Source organism: Engraulis encrasicolus, chromosome 3, assembly GCF_034702125.1.
Source record: "Engraulis encrasicolus isolate BLACKSEA-1 chromosome 3, IST_EnEncr_1.0, whole genome shotgun sequence".
In the NCBI taxonomy this organism is placed as follows: Eukaryota; Metazoa; Chordata; class Actinopteri; order Clupeiformes; family Engraulidae; genus Engraulis; species Engraulis encrasicolus.
The window spans coordinates 45,178,188-45,198,593 of NC_085859.1; positions in this window are offsets into that span (position 1 = coordinate 45,178,188).

The window sequence follows — 20,406 nt, forward strand, 5'->3', positions numbered from 1 at the left end:
ATCATAACCTGCTGACGGGAGGTGCAGTCCCATTATGACTGACACTACAAGGGGAAATTGGATATCCGCTCTGCTTGTACCGTAGGTAGACATGTGTCTCTGTTGATGTCATCAGCCAGCCATCTTATGGAACTAAAATGGAAATCTGTCACATTAAAAGAGATTTCTATGAACAGTTATGGTTTCCTCCGTGGCGGTTGATGAGGGGGTAGGGGCGTTATTTCAACGGCAAGATATCTTTGATAATGGAGGAGCATCTATTGGGCTGGAATCAGGGTCGATGGGAGAGGAGAATCACACACCATTGTTTTGATTTCATTACCAGCTCTTGTTTCACCACTCGTGGCTTGGTGTTCATTTCTAGAAGCGAGTCCCCCAGTTAGTAAGGCCTCTTGAGGAAGGATGAAAACATGGCAAGATCAATTGGTGCCCCTTCAATTATAGCACCCCTTCCCCCTCCCAATCTGCTTCTATTTCATGTTGCACAATACAGCTTTTGATTGTTGCATTAAAGATGCACTGTGTAATATTTTTAGCAGTTTATTTCCGTAAATCATGCTGCCCATTCATAAATGTTACTTTTATCATGAACACTAATCAAATTCTATTCAGTATGACTGCAAATATTGCACTTTTCATACACGAAAAGGTGGATCTTCTCCATGTCCAGAAATTACCAGACAGACATTTTTAGCAGCAAAATGTACTGCTTAGGTCATACTAGTAAATAATAGATTATTATTTTGTAAATATTAAACAAATATTCAAATTTGGCAATATGCAGCACAGTTTCAATGAGCAGCATAGTTGCAACACCTACACAGTACAAATTTAAGGACGGACATAAAACCACCTTTCAAGATTTCCTTTTTTCATTTGTTTTTCATCCATTTCTTCTTGGCTTTCTGTCCCTTGATTCACTGTCAGGTGAAGTAACAGCTTGTGCTATATTTATTTACACTAGTACCTTCTTCTCCTCCATACATTAGTCAGGCGTGAACACAAACACACACACACACACACCACATCATGTCACACCTCGTCTGGTGTTAGTGAGATGTTATCGGGAAGGTGTTGACACATCACTGAAAAGTCTCTCACAGTTGAGGGAGACAAGAACTATAACTTTCCCACACAAGTCGTTTCGTTTAATGCTGCTGTGTGAGTGATTGTCTGCTTCGTTAGTAGAGAAAGTGCGCTCAACTCCGAAAAGTTTCTTACAAGGTCTTTGGGTGCGAGCAAAAAGCAAAAGACGCTGGTAAAGACGCTGAAGAAGGCTTAGGCCGAAACGTCTGTCTGTCTGCCGTGCTAACCCAGTATTAAAACTGCAAGAAATTGATCCGGGAGTGCGGCTTTTTTACCATACATGTCTGCTTCGTTAGGCAGTAGACAATCTGAGCAGATTGGAAATGGACTTTCTGAGATGGCTGTGGACAGTGATACACACCAATGGACACATGGCCGCGAACATACACACCTGTCCTGCACACACCCACACGCACGCACACTGCTGTGAACACCCGGCACACACACACACACACACACACACACACACACACACACACACACACACACACACACACACACACACACACACACACACACACACACACACACACAAACCCATCTACATGCAACTGCCCTGTGCTGTGTTTAAAAAGATCTGACTGACCGTGTAATTTAAAGTTGTTGCAAGTGCTGGATGAATGAGACAGGCTGTCTGCCGTCCTTGGAACTACAGAAGCCAATCATCACTCATTCAGGAGAATCTCTTCATTAAGTGGACGAGGAATACATGAGACTTTCCTGCAGGGCCGCTGCTAAGGTTTTGCAGGCCCTAAGCATAACTTGTCTGGAGGGCCCCCTTATAATTAAATAATAATTCTTGCAATAATAATCTACTAACTAATAAATATATACTTTGCAATGTAATTCAACACTTTTTTTTCATTAAAATTTTTGGTCAATCCCAAAGTAAGAGGCCCCAATTTTGGTGGCAAAGTGGCTTATGCCCCAGTCACTGGTTGGTGCCCTAAGCTCAGTGTGCTTATTTTCGAGCAGAGGCCCTGCAGTTACAAAGTACTTGCCTTGTGAAAGCAATTGAGGGCTAATTTTATAAAGTGCTGGAGCCGTCCAAAGATAATGGTGGATTTGATCAGTTAGGGCCCAAAGACTTTGTGGTTAGTATACGCATGTGTGCTTGTGCGTGTGCTTGAACTGTATGTGTGCGTGTGTTTCCGTGTGCATGTGTGTGTGTGTGTGTGTGTGTGTGTGTGTGTGTGTGTGTGTGTGTGTGTGTGTGTGTGTGTGTGTGTGTGTGTGTGTGTGTGTGTGTCTGTGTGTATGTATGTGTGTGTGTGAGTGAGATACATAGACAGCACGAATGTATTTACTTCATATTGATGCAATTAGAGGTGCTCCGATTTTTGGCCCGATCACCGATACCGATCACCAAAAATCTTTATCTGCCGATCACCGATCATAGAAATTATTTCCTATTTTTTTAATAGCCTATTAATTATCCTTATTGAATACCATTTCTGCCCATAAACCAATCAATCTTAATTTGCACATGTCATGTACAATGTAGGCCTATTATTAGGCTATTATTAGGCCTATTATTATTATTATTATTATTATTATTATTATTATTATTATTATTATTATTAATATGAGTATTATTATCTTTCAGCTCTTTCAGACTAGTGTTAGTAATATAGCCTACAAGTAAGTCTACAGTATTAATCAATTTATAAGTTATTGCATATAATTACTAAACTATTTAAGATTGAATTGAAACTGAAACATAACATATCATATAGGCCTAGTCTTACAGACGAGAAAAAAGCCTGTCGCTTTAAATGAGCAGCCTCGTGAGGAGAGCCCCTCCCCTCTCTGTCACCGTCCACAGCTGCACTGCTCCGCTACCTTTCTGAGTCTGAGCTCTCTCCCTCTCCCCTCATCTGTCCCCGTTTGGCGTTTCAGCGACTATCAAACTATTCGACTGACTGTCAATTACAACTTTGAAAACAATAACGTTGACATGTTTGTGCGGACAACGTGAAGTTGTCGCGTGCTGACCGAGGCAACTACACAGGTTATAACGTAAAATGGCTAACTGGCGAGGAGTAGTCAATCGCAAATTACATTGTAACTGAAACACTTGTACATACACAAAACAAGAAAAAAAACTTCACTTGAAAGAACAGGCAACACGCACAACACAGCGTGTCTGCGAGGAAAGCTCTTTCTCTGTAACACTGTCATAGATTGTAGAATTCCCTGCACAGACTCATTGAGTTTCACCGTGCTCTCCATATTGCTGTATGGTGTTGCAGCGACTACAAACTAATGGACTGGCTGTCAATTAGGCTACAACTTTAAAAACAATACCGTTGATGTTTGTTTTGGAAACGTTTAGCTGTTGCGTGCTGACTGACAACTTCCATACAGGCTGTAACTCAAAATAGCGAACATGGCGAGACTGACATGTCATTCGCAAATTACAAGCGTCATGTAGGCCTAAACGGCGCGTGGATCGGAAAATCAGATCATTGTTGATGCAGATATGATTATAAATGGTGAAAATGAAGGAGGGAATTCCGAAAAGTTACAGACAAGCAAAGATGCCTTCTTTTGGTGCAGCAGCTGTGCAGAGCCAGCACCTAGCCTACATGCAGCGCCAGGTGTAAAGGCAAAATGGTTGCGTGAGGAATTTAATATCTCTGGATCGGTTTTTTGATCGGCATGTTTTTCCGATCACCGATCAGGCTATTTTTGGCCATTATCGGCCGATCATGATCGGCTGCCGAGCAATCGGAGCACCTCTAGATGCAATGACTTATTTAGATCATAGGCCTACTAATCCGGTAAACATACACATTCACCTCTCAAAAATGTTGCCAGGAAGTGTGCTTTTAAGCATACCAACAAAGCATGAAAGTCTCTCTCTGTGAGTATATTCAGGCTTAAAACATTCTGTATGCTAACCTCAGCCCACTGAAATACCTGCCTAAGGGGGTGATTTCCCCTACCGTGACAAACTGCAATTGGATAAATGCTGTGGGTTTTGTACAGTAACCTTCCAAGTCTTCAGCGACCTACTTGGAGATAAAACAAAAGAGGAGGTGTGTGTATAGCCCAGGGTTGGACAGAGGTAAGGTTCAGCAAGAACCTCTTTTAAAAAAAAAATGTGCTAGAGTCACTCCCTTCCTGAGGTGTTAGCTATACGTACGTTCAATGGAAATGTACATTTCAAAGGCCAAACATTGCCCTGGCTAAAAAAGCCCACAGTGTAAAAAAAACAATGCAGAGTCAAGTCAACTCTTAGAGCACCAAATACACTTTATAAGATGTTAAATGGACTCTCTAAGTGTTAAATTATCACTGTGGAGTCCCAATGCACTCCTTAAGGCAGCTCTGCGGTTGGCTTCTTCACGCCTCACAGCTTATTGACACAGTTAGCAGGCGTTAAACTGTATTTGCTCACGCTACCAAAGTTTATCTGGTATTCACACGTCGTGCTAGGGGTTGAAAGAGCAAGGCTTATACGCACATTAAAAGTGTGCGCGTCACTACCGCTTGTCAAGGAAAAACCCTACCCTACCACATCCAGTAATGTGGCTCATCATTTCCACTTATGCTATAGCGTGCACAAAATTGTCCCCTCAATGCCAGACATTATCAGTGCTCTTCCCTCTAGAGGGATTTCATCTGACAAAAAAACTCCTAATTTTGTCCCCTCCCCATTCACTCTTTAATTGCCTGTTTGAATTGCTATTGATTACACATTTGAGGTCGTTAAACTGATTAATGTTTTTTATCAGCGCTGACCCAACCTCTTAGTCTCTGTGGGTAAAAAATCCGGGCTTTTAACAGATGGCAAATGGCTTAAATAAAAGCTCTAATGCTAGAACAAAATGGCAGCAGTTAGCTTATTATGATACATGTGCCTAGGCTAATGCAAACTAATTGCACCTAAACACAAAAAAACGAATATCCGATTTAAAAGACTTTAACAATTATGACAAGCCCAGGATATTTACTATGTGTTAAATTCTAGAGGTCTATACCCCCTCTTTGTGAGAAATTGCTCTGTTTAACATGTAGATTTCTGTGAGTGCAAATACAAAGTGCAAAGTAAGAATGAGAGAATGAGAGAGAGACTGAGAGTCAGAGAGAGAGAGAGAGAAAAAGAGAGAGAGAGAGAGAGAGAGAGAGAGAGAGAGAAAAAGAGAGAGAGAGACTTGATTTGAGGAGAAGCACTAAAAAGAGCAGAATGTTTTTGTGCGAAAATCTCTTTCTCTCTTTCTCTGTCTCTTTCTCTCTCTCTCTCTCTCTCTCTCTCTCTCTCTCTCTCTCTCTCTCTGTCTCTCTCTCTCTGCTGGGAGGAGAAAGAGGAGAAAAAATAAACTATATTGAGGCAGAGCAGGTGAGCATGCTACTTCTGATGCACTCGGCCTCTTAGGAGCCACAGTCAGGGCTGGAATGGCCATCTGGCATACCGGACATTTCCCAGTAACATTTTTTTCTTTTTTACATTTCTGAAAATAGGGGCCCACAAGGGTGCGGGGCCCACCGCTGAGTCAGTTCTGTGCCGATAATTATGAGGGGCCCCTTTAAAGATGTCCTCTCAACGTCATTTCATTAATATTGCTGTGTTCCCCATTGTTACCTTCGCCAGAAGGTTATGTTTTGCCCACCGTGTATTTATTTGTGAATATGTCTGTTTGTTTGTTTGTTTGTTTATTTGTACTTCGTATAACTCAGTCAGAACTGAGCCAATTTTTATGAAATTTATTGGGATGTTTGGTCATGACCCAAGGAACAATCGATTAGTTTTTGGGAGTGATTGGGTCAAAGGTCAAAGGTCAAGGTCAAAATGTTTGTTTGTACTTCGTATAACTCAGACAGAACTGAGCCGATTTTTATGAAATTTAGTGGGATGATTGGTCATGACCCAAGGAACAATTGATTAGTTTTTGGGAGTGATTGGGTCAAAGGTCAAGGTCAAAATGTTTGTTTGTACTTTGTATAACTCAGACAGAACTGAGCCGATTTTTATGAAATTTAGTGAGATGATTGGTCATGGCCCAAGGAACAATCAATTAGTTTTTGGGAGTGATTGGGTCAAAGGTCAAGGTCAAGGTCACGAAAAGGTCAAAAACGTAAATTGAGCCGATTTTTATGACATTTAGTGGGATGATTGGTCATGACCCAAGGAACAATCGATTACTTTTTGGGAGTGATTGGGTCAAAGGTCAAAGGTCAAGGTCACGAAAAGGTCAAACACGTAAATTGAGACGATTTTTATGAAATTTACTGGGATGATTGGTCATGACCCAAGGAACAATCGATTAAGCTTACTTTTTGGGAGTGATTGGGTTAAAGGTCAAGGTCACGAAAAGGTCATAAACGTAAATTCAGCCGATTTTTATGACATTTAGTGGGATGATTGGTCATGACCCAAGGGACAATCGATTACTTTTTGGGAGTGATTGGGTCAAAGGTCAAGGTCAAGGTCACGAAAAGGTCAAAAACGTAAATTGCGCCGATTTTCATCAAATTTACTGGGATGATTGGTCATGACCCAAGGAACAATCGATTACTTTTTGGGAGTGATTGGGTCAAAGCTCAAGGTCAAGGTCACGAAAAGGTCAAAAACGTTTTCTTTGCCAAGCACTATATGCCAGAACAACGTGTGCATGCTGAATTGAATAAGAGGTCAAGACTGGGCCAAAAATGTAATATTACGATATTCCGGTCCGATTTAAATGAAACTAACACCACAATTTGGAGAATGTTATGCCCCACACTCTGAAGATGGCCAGAAAAAAATAAGTGGCGTAGGCGAAGGTTTGCACTCTACCGAGTGCCCATTCTAGTTATTGAATGTGTTACGCATTGGTCCTGTTTTAAAACACGTTCTTGCTTTGTTTCAAGCCGTTTTTGCAAGCTAGCAAGGTGGCTTGTGGAGAAACGAGAGGGTCTTCCGGGTTTCTTGTGTATTAGCGTCTCTGACTGGCTCTTTCCTCCTGCTCTGCCCAGAGATCTTCTAAGGGTAGAGTCGCCACTTCCCCAGGTGGCACTGCACTATTGAGACGCCAACGGAGGCGTGCAGGCTCCATTCAGGGCTGTGCTCTTTCGACAGCGACCCCTAGGCAAACTGCAGGCATGGGTTGACCAGAGTGTATCTGAGAGTATCAACCAGCCGATCGCTAAGCTAAGCTAGGTTTCGGGTCACCAGGCGTTGCTTGTTTTGAAAACAAGCAGAAAAAAAAATACTCAACATGTTTTTAGAAAAATGGGTCGACATAAACCTTTGTGGGCAACGCCTTCTTTCGATGTGACGCAACACAGAAAAGCGTTCGTGATTCGCTCGTTTATCAGCATTATTTATGTCAATTGGGAAACACCGTACCGGGAAACACAGCCAGAAGAGGTGACGCACCGCTATGAGAGCCTTGCATGTGAGTTTAACTTGAGGTGACCGTCCGATTTTCAAAAGGAGTGAGTAAAACTGTGTTTTATCGGAAGTTGGCCTTTAAGCCAAAAGTGCCCTGGCCTCAGTACTATCATCCCACCAGCCCACCCACCACACTACAACACACCAACACAAATCACGGATCACACCACATTATATGTCTTTCAGGCTTTCATGGGGGACATTCATGGGGGCCATTCTCACACAGACCTGAGAAAAAAAACATGGTGTTTGGAAAAACATGGCAAACACAGACCGACATACACACACACACACACGCATAGAGTACAAGCCAGTTGGTCCCACTGGTCAGAAAAACAAAGGCAAAGAGCGGATCGAAAGAAAAAAACAATTTCAAACTGCATGAGACAAATTGGCTTGGAGTTTTTAAGTTGTACTGTACACTTGATAATCTACGAGAGGGAGGAAGGAACAGCTCCCACTGCCTGGAGTCTCCCCGAAAAGGCACAGGAAGACAGGAGAGAGAGAGAGAGAGAGAGAGAGAGAGAGAGAGAGAGATGTAGTGAGCGAGGCAGAAGAGCTGGAAATGACGAGGGAGGGACAAACCAAGAGAAAAGAGATGGGAGAGTGAAATGTAAAAGGACTGTGTATGTGTGTGTGTGTGTGTGTGTGTGTGTGCGTGTGTACCCGTGTGCGTGCTGTGCTTGCATGTGTCTGTGTGGGCTAGAAAGGACTTCCCCGTGCACTGACAGCCTTGGGACGTGTGGGTCCATCTCGGCTAATGAAAAAAGAGGCCGAGTGACAGTGTGCAGCAGCTTTAGCCGAATAACAAGGCAACACAGCCACTCTCAACAGCAGCAAAATACAACTGATGCCACTCAGACAGACTCGGCAGACTGACTACCACTCTGATAATAATGGGGACTCAGCAAAAACAGAAAAGAAAATAGAGGTCCGCAACACTGTTAAATGCTCCCAAATATTTAATGGCACGACGTTTCGGACTAACCGTCCTTCATCAAGGTGCAACCTCTATTTTCTTTTCAGTTATCTTACCTTTGGTCCAGCACCTGTGCCACTGATGTGCACGCATTCTTTGACTTTCTGGATTGACTCAGCAAAAGCACACAGACATGCACCTGCATCAGGCATGGTGTGCTTTCCTGTGGTCTGACCAAGAACATCCACTAACATTTCCCAAACAGCATGATTGACTCGCCTCCTCGCTAATGGTTATTTGCTTCGAGAGAAAGTGGGAGGAGTTCCTGATTTTTCGGGAGCTCAGACACGATATTTGTATTCAGGGCTGGACTGAGGGAGAGATAGGGCCCGGGCCCTTTGGCTTAAAGGGGCACCTCATAATTAGCAGCACAGAGCTCACCGGCCAGTGTTTTTTTTTACATTTCTGAAAGGGGTCCACCAAGGTTCTAGCCTGTGAACTCCCATGCTGCCTTTAGTTAGTTAGGGGCGGGTGTGTCATAATGGCCAAGCATTCCGACCTCTACAGTTTCTCCAGAGAGAGTAGAGACAGAGAGAGTAGAAAGAGAGAGGTTCCATTGGCCCATTGTTTCCTGGTTCTATTATTGGGGGGGAAATCCCCCTTTAGGCAGACCTAGGCAGACATGAGGACTGTTCTATTCAATGCTAGGAGCATTATGACACGCCCCTTTAGGCAGACCGGAACCTGGTCACATTAGGTGCCCATAGAAACCTATTATGTTGGCATATCTCTATACTTAAAGAATCTCTGGTAGAGAGATATATACTTAAAATAATCTCTGGTTTCTCTGTCCAATCAGAGAGCAGGGCAATGTGTCATAATAGCCAAGTACTCTGCCCCCTATGGGATTTACAGTAGGCAGCTCCCCAGACCTAATCTCACTTGTGATTAGGTCTGGTGGTAATCAGGCAACCAGGGTGCAGGGTCCACCGGGAAATGTCCTCTATGCCAGATGGCCAATCCAGCCCTGTTTGTATTGCTCCTGGCTAAGCAACGGTGAAGGTTTTGTGCCACTAGGAGGGCATGGCCTGGCTAGTATTCACAGCCCTTCACTCAAGTATTACGTGTAACTGTTCTGTTACACACAGTTAAAAAAAACCCCAGTGTTAATTCAACACTTAGAGACTTGATTTAAGATCTTCCATAGTGGTTCTGGTTCCATTATAGGCCTACTCTCTCTCTCTAATATTGTGTTAATATTGCATTTATTACTGTGTATACAATTGGAAATATCATATATTCTGATATCAATCTGAGTATCATATGTTCTACTCCAGAATAGATTCATCTACAGGTAGTTAATACTATTTACATATTCACCTCAAGAATGCATGAATCTTACTTTTTCTGCTATAAGCAAATTTCAGTGTTTATGAGGACAACCCCCGGGGTATTTGGTTGTCAAGACCACAGCAAGTAGAACTAGATTGCATTCTCACAGAAAATGCTGGAAGCGGGCTTGCCTTTTGGGGCAGAGATGAGCAGTTTTATTTTTGATATCTCTATACCTAAATTAAAAACAAACTACTATCGAGAAAACAAAGCTAAAAGAAATGTTGGAAAAATCCATCCACCCCATCAGAAGTTATGAGCCAAACAATTCAGCCATCTTGGATTCAGCCATTTTGAAAGTGTTGTAGCTCCGCGTTTTGGGGATATACTAAATGACATACGTGGTATTTTAAGTTGTCTTCAGTTGGATTCGAACTCACAACCTCCATATCTCTAATCCAGCACCTTTGCCATTGACACTAAATGACATAAATGCTATTTTAAGTTGGCTAAGGAACACTGCATATGATATAATTTTGAAAATCAAATGGGTCAGAGTGCTATTCGACCTCACAACATCCATATCTCTAATTCAGCACCTTTGCCATTGATACTAATGACTTACATGCTATTTTAAGTTGGCTAAGGAACAGTGCATATGATATAATTTTGAAAATCATCATGGGTCCGAGTGGGATTCGAACTCCCAACCTCCATATCGCTAATCCAGCACCTTTACCATTGAACAAAACAGCTGGCTGTCATGGGCATTCCAGCAAGACAATATCACATTGCATTGAAGAGCTGAACAATAGACTTCTAGAATGGTAGTGCAGCTGCTCGTTAAGAGTAGAATGTTGAGAGAAACTTAATAAACAGTACTTAGAGATTACTAGAAGCGGGACTTGCTCTGCAAGCCCGACTAATGACTACAGTTACATTTACACCTAGACATTTGTCATAGGCTTTAAAAAAACAATGTGTAACTAAACAAGTAATTATTGTCTTTATAAACAAGACAAACTGGGTTAGTCGTAAATGGGAAAGAAGAAACGCAATGTGCAAAGATAAAAATGAAAGACTATATAGTACAGTATAATTACAGTAAATACAGTATATTGTCACCACAGCAAAGCGTTAATGACTTTCCGAAAGCTAGCTAGCCAGATAGATAGATTATGGGGGAACAGAAGAGTCAACAACCAGGGCCGGATTATCCATAAGGGCTGGCGACACAGTGCGCAGGGGCACCATTTTTGACCAGTGAGGTTGGCACCACAAGACACAACTTAACATTGTTTATAAAGGGGGCACCAGTGAGGTATAATGCCAGGGGCATCACATTGGCTTAACCCATTTCAGCCAAATACCTTTTTGGGAAAAGGTGCCCTCTGCCTATTAAAATCTAAATATCCCAGCCTCCGAAGCACATAAAACATGAAATAAGTTGCATTTAAAAGCTAGGACCCTCATTTTGCATAAGAATGTGTTCATTCAGCTCTGACATACCCACATTTTTAATAAAACAGCTCAAATCTCAAGAACCTCAATGCAGCATATAGCCTATATTGCTCCAGGACAAAATGGGTTAATACAGTCAAGTCAAGTGTACTTTATTGTCAAAAATCTATGTAACAGGGTTAGCACAGATGTTTGAAATTGTGTTTGAATAATACAGTCCTGCCTACAACCCAGGTGTCTTTGGGGGTGGGGGTGGTGGTGGTGGTAGGGGGATGGGAACGGGGGCAGAGCGTCTTCATTATCTTGCCCTTCCAGTACACCTGTACTGTACTGTACACCTGAAATGCAATGAGGTAGAAAACGAGGGCTGTGTTCATTCACTGCACACTGCTGAAGAGAAGACACGTCCTTATCACCAAGCAGCTCCATGTTGTCACAATTACACGGCACAGCTAACAACAAACACTAACTGCTTTGCAAGCAAATGCAAATGAGTCCTCATATTCGAAGGCAATTGCCATCAGTAAGCTAATGGCTTTCAGGCTACCAGAAACACAATGCTGGGAAGAGAAGAAAGAACCACAGTAGGTAAAAGACCTGCACCATTTTATTGCTGGGAGACCACCCCTTGTTACACAACAACAACAACTCCCCACCACCACGTGTACAACTTACCCAATACAATAATCATTAGCACATAGTATAGCAAAAACAACTTATTCTCACTGTGCTAATGACAGAAGGCTAATGTCTTTCACAAATGAGAAACAATGGTGGGAGAGCTAGAGCTAGGGAGAGAGAGAGAGAGAGAGAGAGAGAGAGAGAGAGAGAGAGAGAGAGAGAGAGAGAGAGAGAGAGAGAGAGAGAGAGACTCAAACACACAGACAGACACACACACACGCGCGCACGCACGCACGCACGCACGCACGCACACACACACACACACACACACACACACACACAGTGAGAAGGAGAGCAAATGAGAGATGAATTAAAAAAGGAGGGCTGAAGCCACTGCAGTGTAAGCACGGGGAGGGGAGAGCCAGCAGGAGAGTGGCCCTAGGAGGACTGGTGCAGGGATGAGAGAGAGAAAGAAAGAGAGAGAGATGGCAAGAGAGTGGCCCCAGGGAGGACTGGTGCAGGGATGAGAGAGAGAGAGAGAGAGAGAGAGAGAGAGAGAGAGAGAGAGAGAGAGAGACAGAGACAGAGAGAGACAGAGAGAGAGAGAGAGAGAGTTGACAAGAGAGTGGCCCTAGGGAGGACTGGTGCAGGGATGAGAGAGAGAGAGAGAGAGAGAGAGAGAGAGAGAGAGAGAGAGAGAGAGAGAGAGAGAGAGAGAGAGAGAGAGAGAGAGAGAGAGAGAGACCCAAGGGAGGACTGGTGCAGGCATGATGACAGTTTTAGGGCAACAGGAAGAGTTGTAGACGAGCATCAGATGTTATTCATTACTCCACGGAAACATTTCTCCAGACAAAAAAAGCGGAAAAATCCTCTGATACATGAACAGCACATCAAGTCAGTATCATTACTGTACAGCATGCGTTCTTTGCTCATGTCGTTTTCCAGGAAGAAGAAAGAATTGAAGGGGATGTGTTTGTTGGTTCTGTGGTGTCAGTGGTGTGCACAGAGATTTTGGGGGTCAGGTGCTGGACACAGGGGGGTATGTGGAACTTCTGACTGCCTTACTAGGCTATATAAAAATAATATCGAGGCATTATTGTCATACACTTTCGTCAAGCTTTTCTAGATGATCATGTCAATCGTCAAGCTTTTCTAGATGACTATTGTGGAAAAAACCCCAACAAAAAAGAGCTTTCAAAAAGGGCAGTTTTTGTCCAGTAGAGCAAAGGGGCAGGTGCTTTTGCACCATCATCTGTGTACACCTATTCGTAGTGTGATGGTGAGACTTTTACAAGGCTTCAAATACAGGACATCTCTACTGCACTTTGAAAGGCTGTATAACTTTCTTCTTTAATTACCATCATATTGCATACAAAGTGCAGCATACAATATGCTTGCTGAATGTGCCCGGGACAATTCCACTGAGAGAGAGAGAGAGAGAGAGAGAGAGAGAGAGAGAGAGAGAGAGAGAGAGAGAGAGAGAGAGAGAGAGAGAGAGAGAGAGAGAGAGAGAGAGAGAGAGAGAGAGGCGAGGTAGACAAGCCCAGACCTGTCTGCTGCATGACACACACACACACACACACACACACACACACACACACACACACACATGTGCACGCGCGCACGCACGCACGCACGCACGCACACACACACACACACACACACACACACACACACACACACACACACACACACACACATTTTATCTCTCTCCTTATTGTCTTTGACCCACGTGGCTGTCTCTGATCAGATTTGCCATGATTGACACTGCAGGCTAATGGCGCTGATGTCGCGTGTTGTGTCTGGGTAGTTTGCCACGCGCCATTCTGCTCTGCTCCGGCTCCTGTGAGGACATATATACGTTCAATATGAATACATACCATGACCACTCTCCGCAGCACACACACATCGAGACACACACACACACAGACAGACACATACGTGTGCATGCACGCACACATAAAAACACACATAAAACACACATAAAACACACACACACACACACACACACACACACACACACACACACACACACACACACACACACACACACACACACACACACACACACACACACACACACACACACACACACACACACACACACACACCCTACAGGCCCCCATCCCGAGCCTTGTAACGTGACCGTTGTGAGGATGGGCAGTTTTAATACTGTGCAGGAGTCCCCTGGGGAACGCTTTCCCCCTGAAGATATTACAGGCTCCAAAATGAACCACATCCATTTCTCACACGACACGACCGCTGAGGGTGACAGGGGACAGGAGGGCTCTGGTTGTAGCATTCTGCTGCGCTGTCACTGCTTCTGGTCACAACCAGGAAGGTGTGTGTGTGTGTGTGTGTGTGTGTGTGTGTGTGTGTGTGTGTGTGTGTGTGTGTGTGGGTGTGGGTGTGGGTGTGGGTGGGACGGGTGTGTTTGTGTGGGGTGTGTTCGTGTGTGTGTGTGTGTGTGTGTGTGTGTGTGTGTGTGTGTGTGTGTGTGTGTGTGTGTGTGTGTGTGTGTGTGTGTGTGTGTGTGTGTGTCTGTGTGTGTGTTTGTGTGTGTGTGTGTGTGTGTGTGTGTGGGTGTGTGGGTGTGTGTGTGTGGGTGAGGGTGTGGGTGTGCGTGTGGGTGGGACGGGTGTGTTTGTGTGGGGTGTGTTCGTGTGTGTGTGTGTGTGTGTGCGTGTGCGTGTGCGTGTGTGTGTGCCTGTGCCTGTGTGTCGGAGTGTTGATCAAAAGAATGGCACTGATACTTGATACTTACAGCTCTCATGCCAGATCAATGGCAGGATATATTGCCATTGAGGGATACTGCCACACTGTCCAAAGATATATGTTCTTGTGTGTGTGTGTGTGTGTGTGTGTGTGTGTGTGTGTGTGTGTGTGTGTGTGTGTGTGTGTGTGTGTGTGTGTGTGTGTGTGTGTGTGTGTGTGTGTGTGTGTGTGTGTGTGTGTGTGGGTGTGTGGGTGTGTGGTTGTGTCAGCTTCTGTGTGTGCGTACGTGCATGCTTGTGTGCGTGTGTTCTGGTGACATACACAGTAAAGTGCTGATTTTGGACATTGGTGTAAAAATGAGAAAGTGTGTTTAGGAAATTGCCATGTGATGGTTACTGCTTTCCTTTTTAAAAGCAGAGGAGAGGCTGACTGGGAGCTGACGAAATAGCAGTCAACAACAGAAATTGCATGCTTTCTCCAGAAATACAGGAAATATATTGTACATATGTGTAATGACATCATTGTAATACGGCTATATACTATGTATGGTAATACCTTATTATGGTAATATTGTACTATATAGGTCTATATATGTACAAAGGCAACAGCAGAAAAGACGCACAGTGATTTACATTCTTAGAATACTCAATATGACGTGTATTCCAGAATACCACCACATGTAGGCCTACATTTTACTATGGAAATTCACAAGATAAATAGTTCATCTGAATCAGCACTGTGTGCACATATATTCTACCCCACTTAGGTGGTTTTGTGTATAATATGCAATCAAGCACTTGAAACATGTTCGGTATACATCCATACAGGGGCGCTGACAGCTTTGGCTGGGCCCAGGACAAAGTCATCTGAAAGGGCCCCTCCAGCCCCATAGATACAATATAATGACCCAATTCGGGGGACCCTCTGTTCCCTTTGTCCCCCCTGTCGGTACCCCTGCATGCATACATAAATACATGCAAATGTACGAATGTACGACCGTATGTACCATACAGAGATATAGAGAATGATTCATTGTCATGCATGAAGCGAAGTCAAAGGTACTGGCGCTGGTTTCTGCAAACAGTAAGAGCAGGGTTATCTTTTTGTATTTGCTTTCGCTATATGGCATTGCAGTCACTACAGTACCGCCAGGTCTCAAGGGATTAATGCACTCGCGGATCCGGCAGTTATGGTCAGGCCAGTCACAAACAGGCAAGCATTTTAGGCCATTGCCAAGGGCTCCCAGCTGAAAGGAAGGCCCCTTGGTAATGACTGGCTATGTACTTGTGTTTAAATGACAGAATTGGGAGCTTTGTGAGTGTGGCAGCACTTCCCTACGTTCAATGGTCAAAACGTGCAATTATAGTGCTATCGAAATATCTCTTGAGGGCCCCCTCCCTAATAACCTGAAGAGGGGAAAGGGGGGCCACCAAGTCTCATTTTGCCTAGGGCCCCGAAATACCTTCAAAACGGCCCTGGTTATGGTGTCTTCTTTCACCGACGCAGTTGCTGTGTGTGCTGCACCACAGTTACAGACTAGTAGTATTGCACAGATGCCATCAACACCTGCTGAACTGAACAGCAATATTGTTTTGGTAATGATCTTAGCCTGATTCACTCTCTCCATCTGTGGCAGGCTATAGCAGCCCATTACTTTATCTTACGCCACCCACTCTCACCAAGCCGCCTAAAAGTACTTCAGGGAGGGGGGAGGATTTAATAGTTGCGCAATTAGATAAATAAGTAAAGTGCTATATAAGCACGTAATGGATGAGATATTTGGCCTCTCGTTGTGTGTTGCGTATTTGTGAGAGAGTAGTGGTTTTGTTAGGCGCTTAGTCTCCCTCTGCACTAGGCCTACTAGAAACAGCATAGTAGTGGTAGAGTAGAGTAGAGTAACTTTATTGATCACCAGGGGGAAATTAAGCTGTCAAGAAGTTACATGAATACACATCGTGTCCACATGGATATTTTAACACACAAATAACACAGGTGATAGTCAGGGAAGGAAAAATAAAAATTACAGAAATAATGAAAAGGCAATGGTGCAAAACCATGTTCTGTGAGTTGTGGTAGACAAGAGATTAACATGGCCAAGAATGAGGGTTGATAATTCCATGATACAGTATATCACGAAAGTGAATACACCCCTCACAGTTTTGCAGATGTTTAAGTATATCTTTTCATAGGAAAGCATTACAGAAATGTAACTTTGACACAATGATTAGTGACCTTTTAACAACATATTTAACCGCTTAAATTTCTTGTTCACTCAGAAAAAAACAAAATACAGCCATTAATGTTTGAACATGTACTCACAAAAGTGAGTACACCCCAGATTAAAATCCGGTAGAGAAGGGGCTATGTTGGCTCGAATCGTCTCGAAATGAAACGAAATGAAAAGGGATGACAAGGGAGGTCATCAGTGTGCGTTTCAACCTTTCTTTGCATTGAACTTTTACATTTTGAGTCTGCATTTGGCTTAAATGGATTGGTGTGAGATTTGAATGCAATCCTATGGAGAATATCATGATCTGCTTCAGTAGTCACAGTGCATGTTGACATGTATGTTTCTTTTAGGTGTATTTCAGATTGCCAATGTTGACAGCATTCATGCATCCCCAAACCATGTCAGTCCTACTACCATGCTTGGCTTATGAGAGGATACACCTTTTTTGTACAACTCACTTGTTTACCACCACACATGCTTGACACCATCTAAAGCAAATTTGTTTATCTTGGTCTCAAGAGAGATGAACAGACCAAGGATATGGATCACTGGAACCATGTTGTGTGATCTGAAGAGACCAAGATAAACAAATTTGCTTTAGATGGTGTCAAGCATGTGTGGTGGTAAACAAGTGAGTTGTACAAAAAAGGTGTATCCTCTCATAAGCCAAGCATGGTAGTGGGACTGACATGGTTTGGGGATGCATGAATGCTGTCAACATTGGCAATCTGAAATACACCTAAAAGAAACATGCATGTCAACATGCACTGTGACTACTGAGGCAGATCATGATATTCTCCATAGGATTGCATTCAAATCTCACACCAATCCATTTAAGCCAAATGCAGACTCAAAATGTAAAAGTTCAATGCAAAGAAAGGTTGAAACGCACACTGATGACCTCCCTTGTCATCCCTTTTCATTTCGTTTCATTTCGAGACGATTCGAGCCAACATAGCCCCTTCTCTACCGGATTTTAATCTGGGGTGTACTCACTTTTGTGAGTACATGTTCAAACATTAATGGCTGTATTTAGTTTTTTTCTGAGTGAACAAGACATTTAAGCGGTTAAATATGTTGTTAAAAGGTCACTAATCATTGTGTCAAAGTTACATTTCTGTAATGCTTTCCTATGAAAAGATATACTCAAAAATCTGCAAAACTGTGAGGGGTGTATTCACTTTCGTGATATACTGTATAGTACTGTGATGTAGAAGTTAGAGAACTAAGACATAAATAGTATTCAACAAAACATAAATCCCGGTAAGGTGCATGAAGACGTTCCGCAAAGGGTGCAGTGCACAGTTCACACATATACGCACGCACGCACGCATGCACCCACACACACATGCACACACACACATGCACACACACACACACATGCACACACACCCACATGCACAAACACACACACATAGGCACACATGCACACGCACACGCACACACCATCAGGTATATTGATGGAGGCCTACCTGTAGCTATGCAATTGCACATACTCACACGTTCCAAATTACTGGTAAGCATTTTCCTCCTGAGGAGTTCCCCAATAATATTAATGCTGTTTAAGCAAGCAGTAATTTCACGGTTTCTAGGATTATTAGGTGTAATTGGCAAAACAAACGCAACATCCGGGTGATACAGTATTAGTCTTCATGGGCTTTTTATTTTTTTTAGCACAGACTCACAGGCAAACACACCAGCAGCCTGCAGTATGGATTTTGCTCATTTTCTGGAGGTAATTAAGGCTTTGCTGGGCTGACATACATACCACGTGCAGTCTCTCTCTTTTCTCCATTGGGATTAAGAGCCAGTTGGGATCTCTAATTTGTGATTTCTCATTCCCTTTGCCATTCCCTTTGCCTGCATGACACATTTCCCCCCCAATTTGGTCTTTCTGTGCATGAATCAAAGAGAGTGAAACAAGCATGGGTCAACGCACAAGCACTGTTTATGACTTTGGTTTTGATTTGAATTAAAAAAAAAAAAAAAGACTGGAGAACATTGCAACTATGCAAAAAAAAAGATCAAAGACTTCACTACACTTCATCCCGATCTGCAATTTTCTTCAATACAGCCCATGAATAAAGACGCATGGCTATTTTCATGCATAATCAAATAAGTCCTTTTGGGGTGCTATGGGAGAGAGTAGAGTAGAGAAGAGTAGGGGTTCCCAAACTTTACCACGGCAAGGCCCCTCATATTATTATATACAGTATGTATGTATATTTCTACCAAGGCCCCCCCTGACATGGGTCGTGCGTGCCACACACTTTTTTTTGGTACATTTCCTATTACAACCATGGTCTGGGTCTGTTAGTCAGTACCTCCCTGGGCCCCTGGGTATATAAAATAATAACTTAACATAGTAATGTTCAGCGAAGCAATAGATCATTATAATGGGAATATTGTTAATCTAATAGGCATATTTGGTTTATTTTGGTATGTATTAGTTATTCAATTTATTGAAATATGTATTTTGTTCTGCTATGCTTTTCCTGCCAACCTGCCGCAGACCCCCTAACACCCTCTCGCGGCCCCCAGGGGACCCCGGCCCCCACTTTGAAAACCACAGGAGTAGAGCAGAGGGACCAGGCTCAGATGCAGGGGTGGATCTAGCCATTGTGGGGCCCTAGGCGAAATATAAACATGGGGCCCTCAAAAGTAATTTTTAAAACACGTCACCAATTGACATGGAGAGGGTGAGGGTGCTATTTTAGTTTTTTGATTCATATGTATGTTTGATTATTTCACATAAATAACAAATTAAGATCAGGCCTACTTTTTTTTGGTGTGTCTATCGTGACTGCCCTGATAGTTGGGGCCCCTATGGAGTACAGATTTGTTCTGGGCCCTAGGGAATTGCCTTGGTTTGCCTAATGTAAAGTCCGCCTCTGCACAGATGAATGTATGAGGAACAAGATTAGAAAGAAAAGACTTTGCCGGTCTCCCATTAAAGGTTACACTGATTCAGTGTGACTCCGTCGCTCCGACGCGGGTGCTAAATCACTGTGTTAAGTCCTCCATACAGTGTCGGGCAATGAGAGGAGGTTACAGACTGCGCCCTTGTTCCAGGCAGCATAAAATGAGCCTTCAAGATATAGTGTTATACATTGAACTATTTAAGGAGAAACTTTTTTTAGAGGTAAAAAAAGATGCCTTTTTTTCTACAGGCTCCGGTTAATTTTTTAACACTGCATCTGTCTTGCATTGGTGTTATAGGATAAAAGCTACAGCAAAGTCCCATCCCCACCAGCAGACAGACGCTTAACCCACAGATGGCCCATATATCCGTCCTGCAAAGGCTGCCTCCTGCAAAAGCTGACCTCAGCATAGCGTAGAGCGTAGAGATGTTCACTACTACGGTACACTTTGGTCTTACCAGCCAGAACCAATAAGTGGATATGCCAAGTGGACAATATTTGAACACTATATACCTATGTGGATTCAGTGCGTATGGGAGACGTACTGTAGGCCACTATAGCAAAGGCCAAAAAACGATTATGCATTCATGTGTTTGTTTAAGTATGCAGATTTGACTCAGCAGGACCCCTGTTAGCGAAGGAGGCCGACTAACAGATCAGACTCCAGACACTGTAGCAGTTTGTGTGTGTGTGTCAGGGCCAGCGATAGGCATAAAGGCAGACAAGGCAGTTGCCTAGGGCA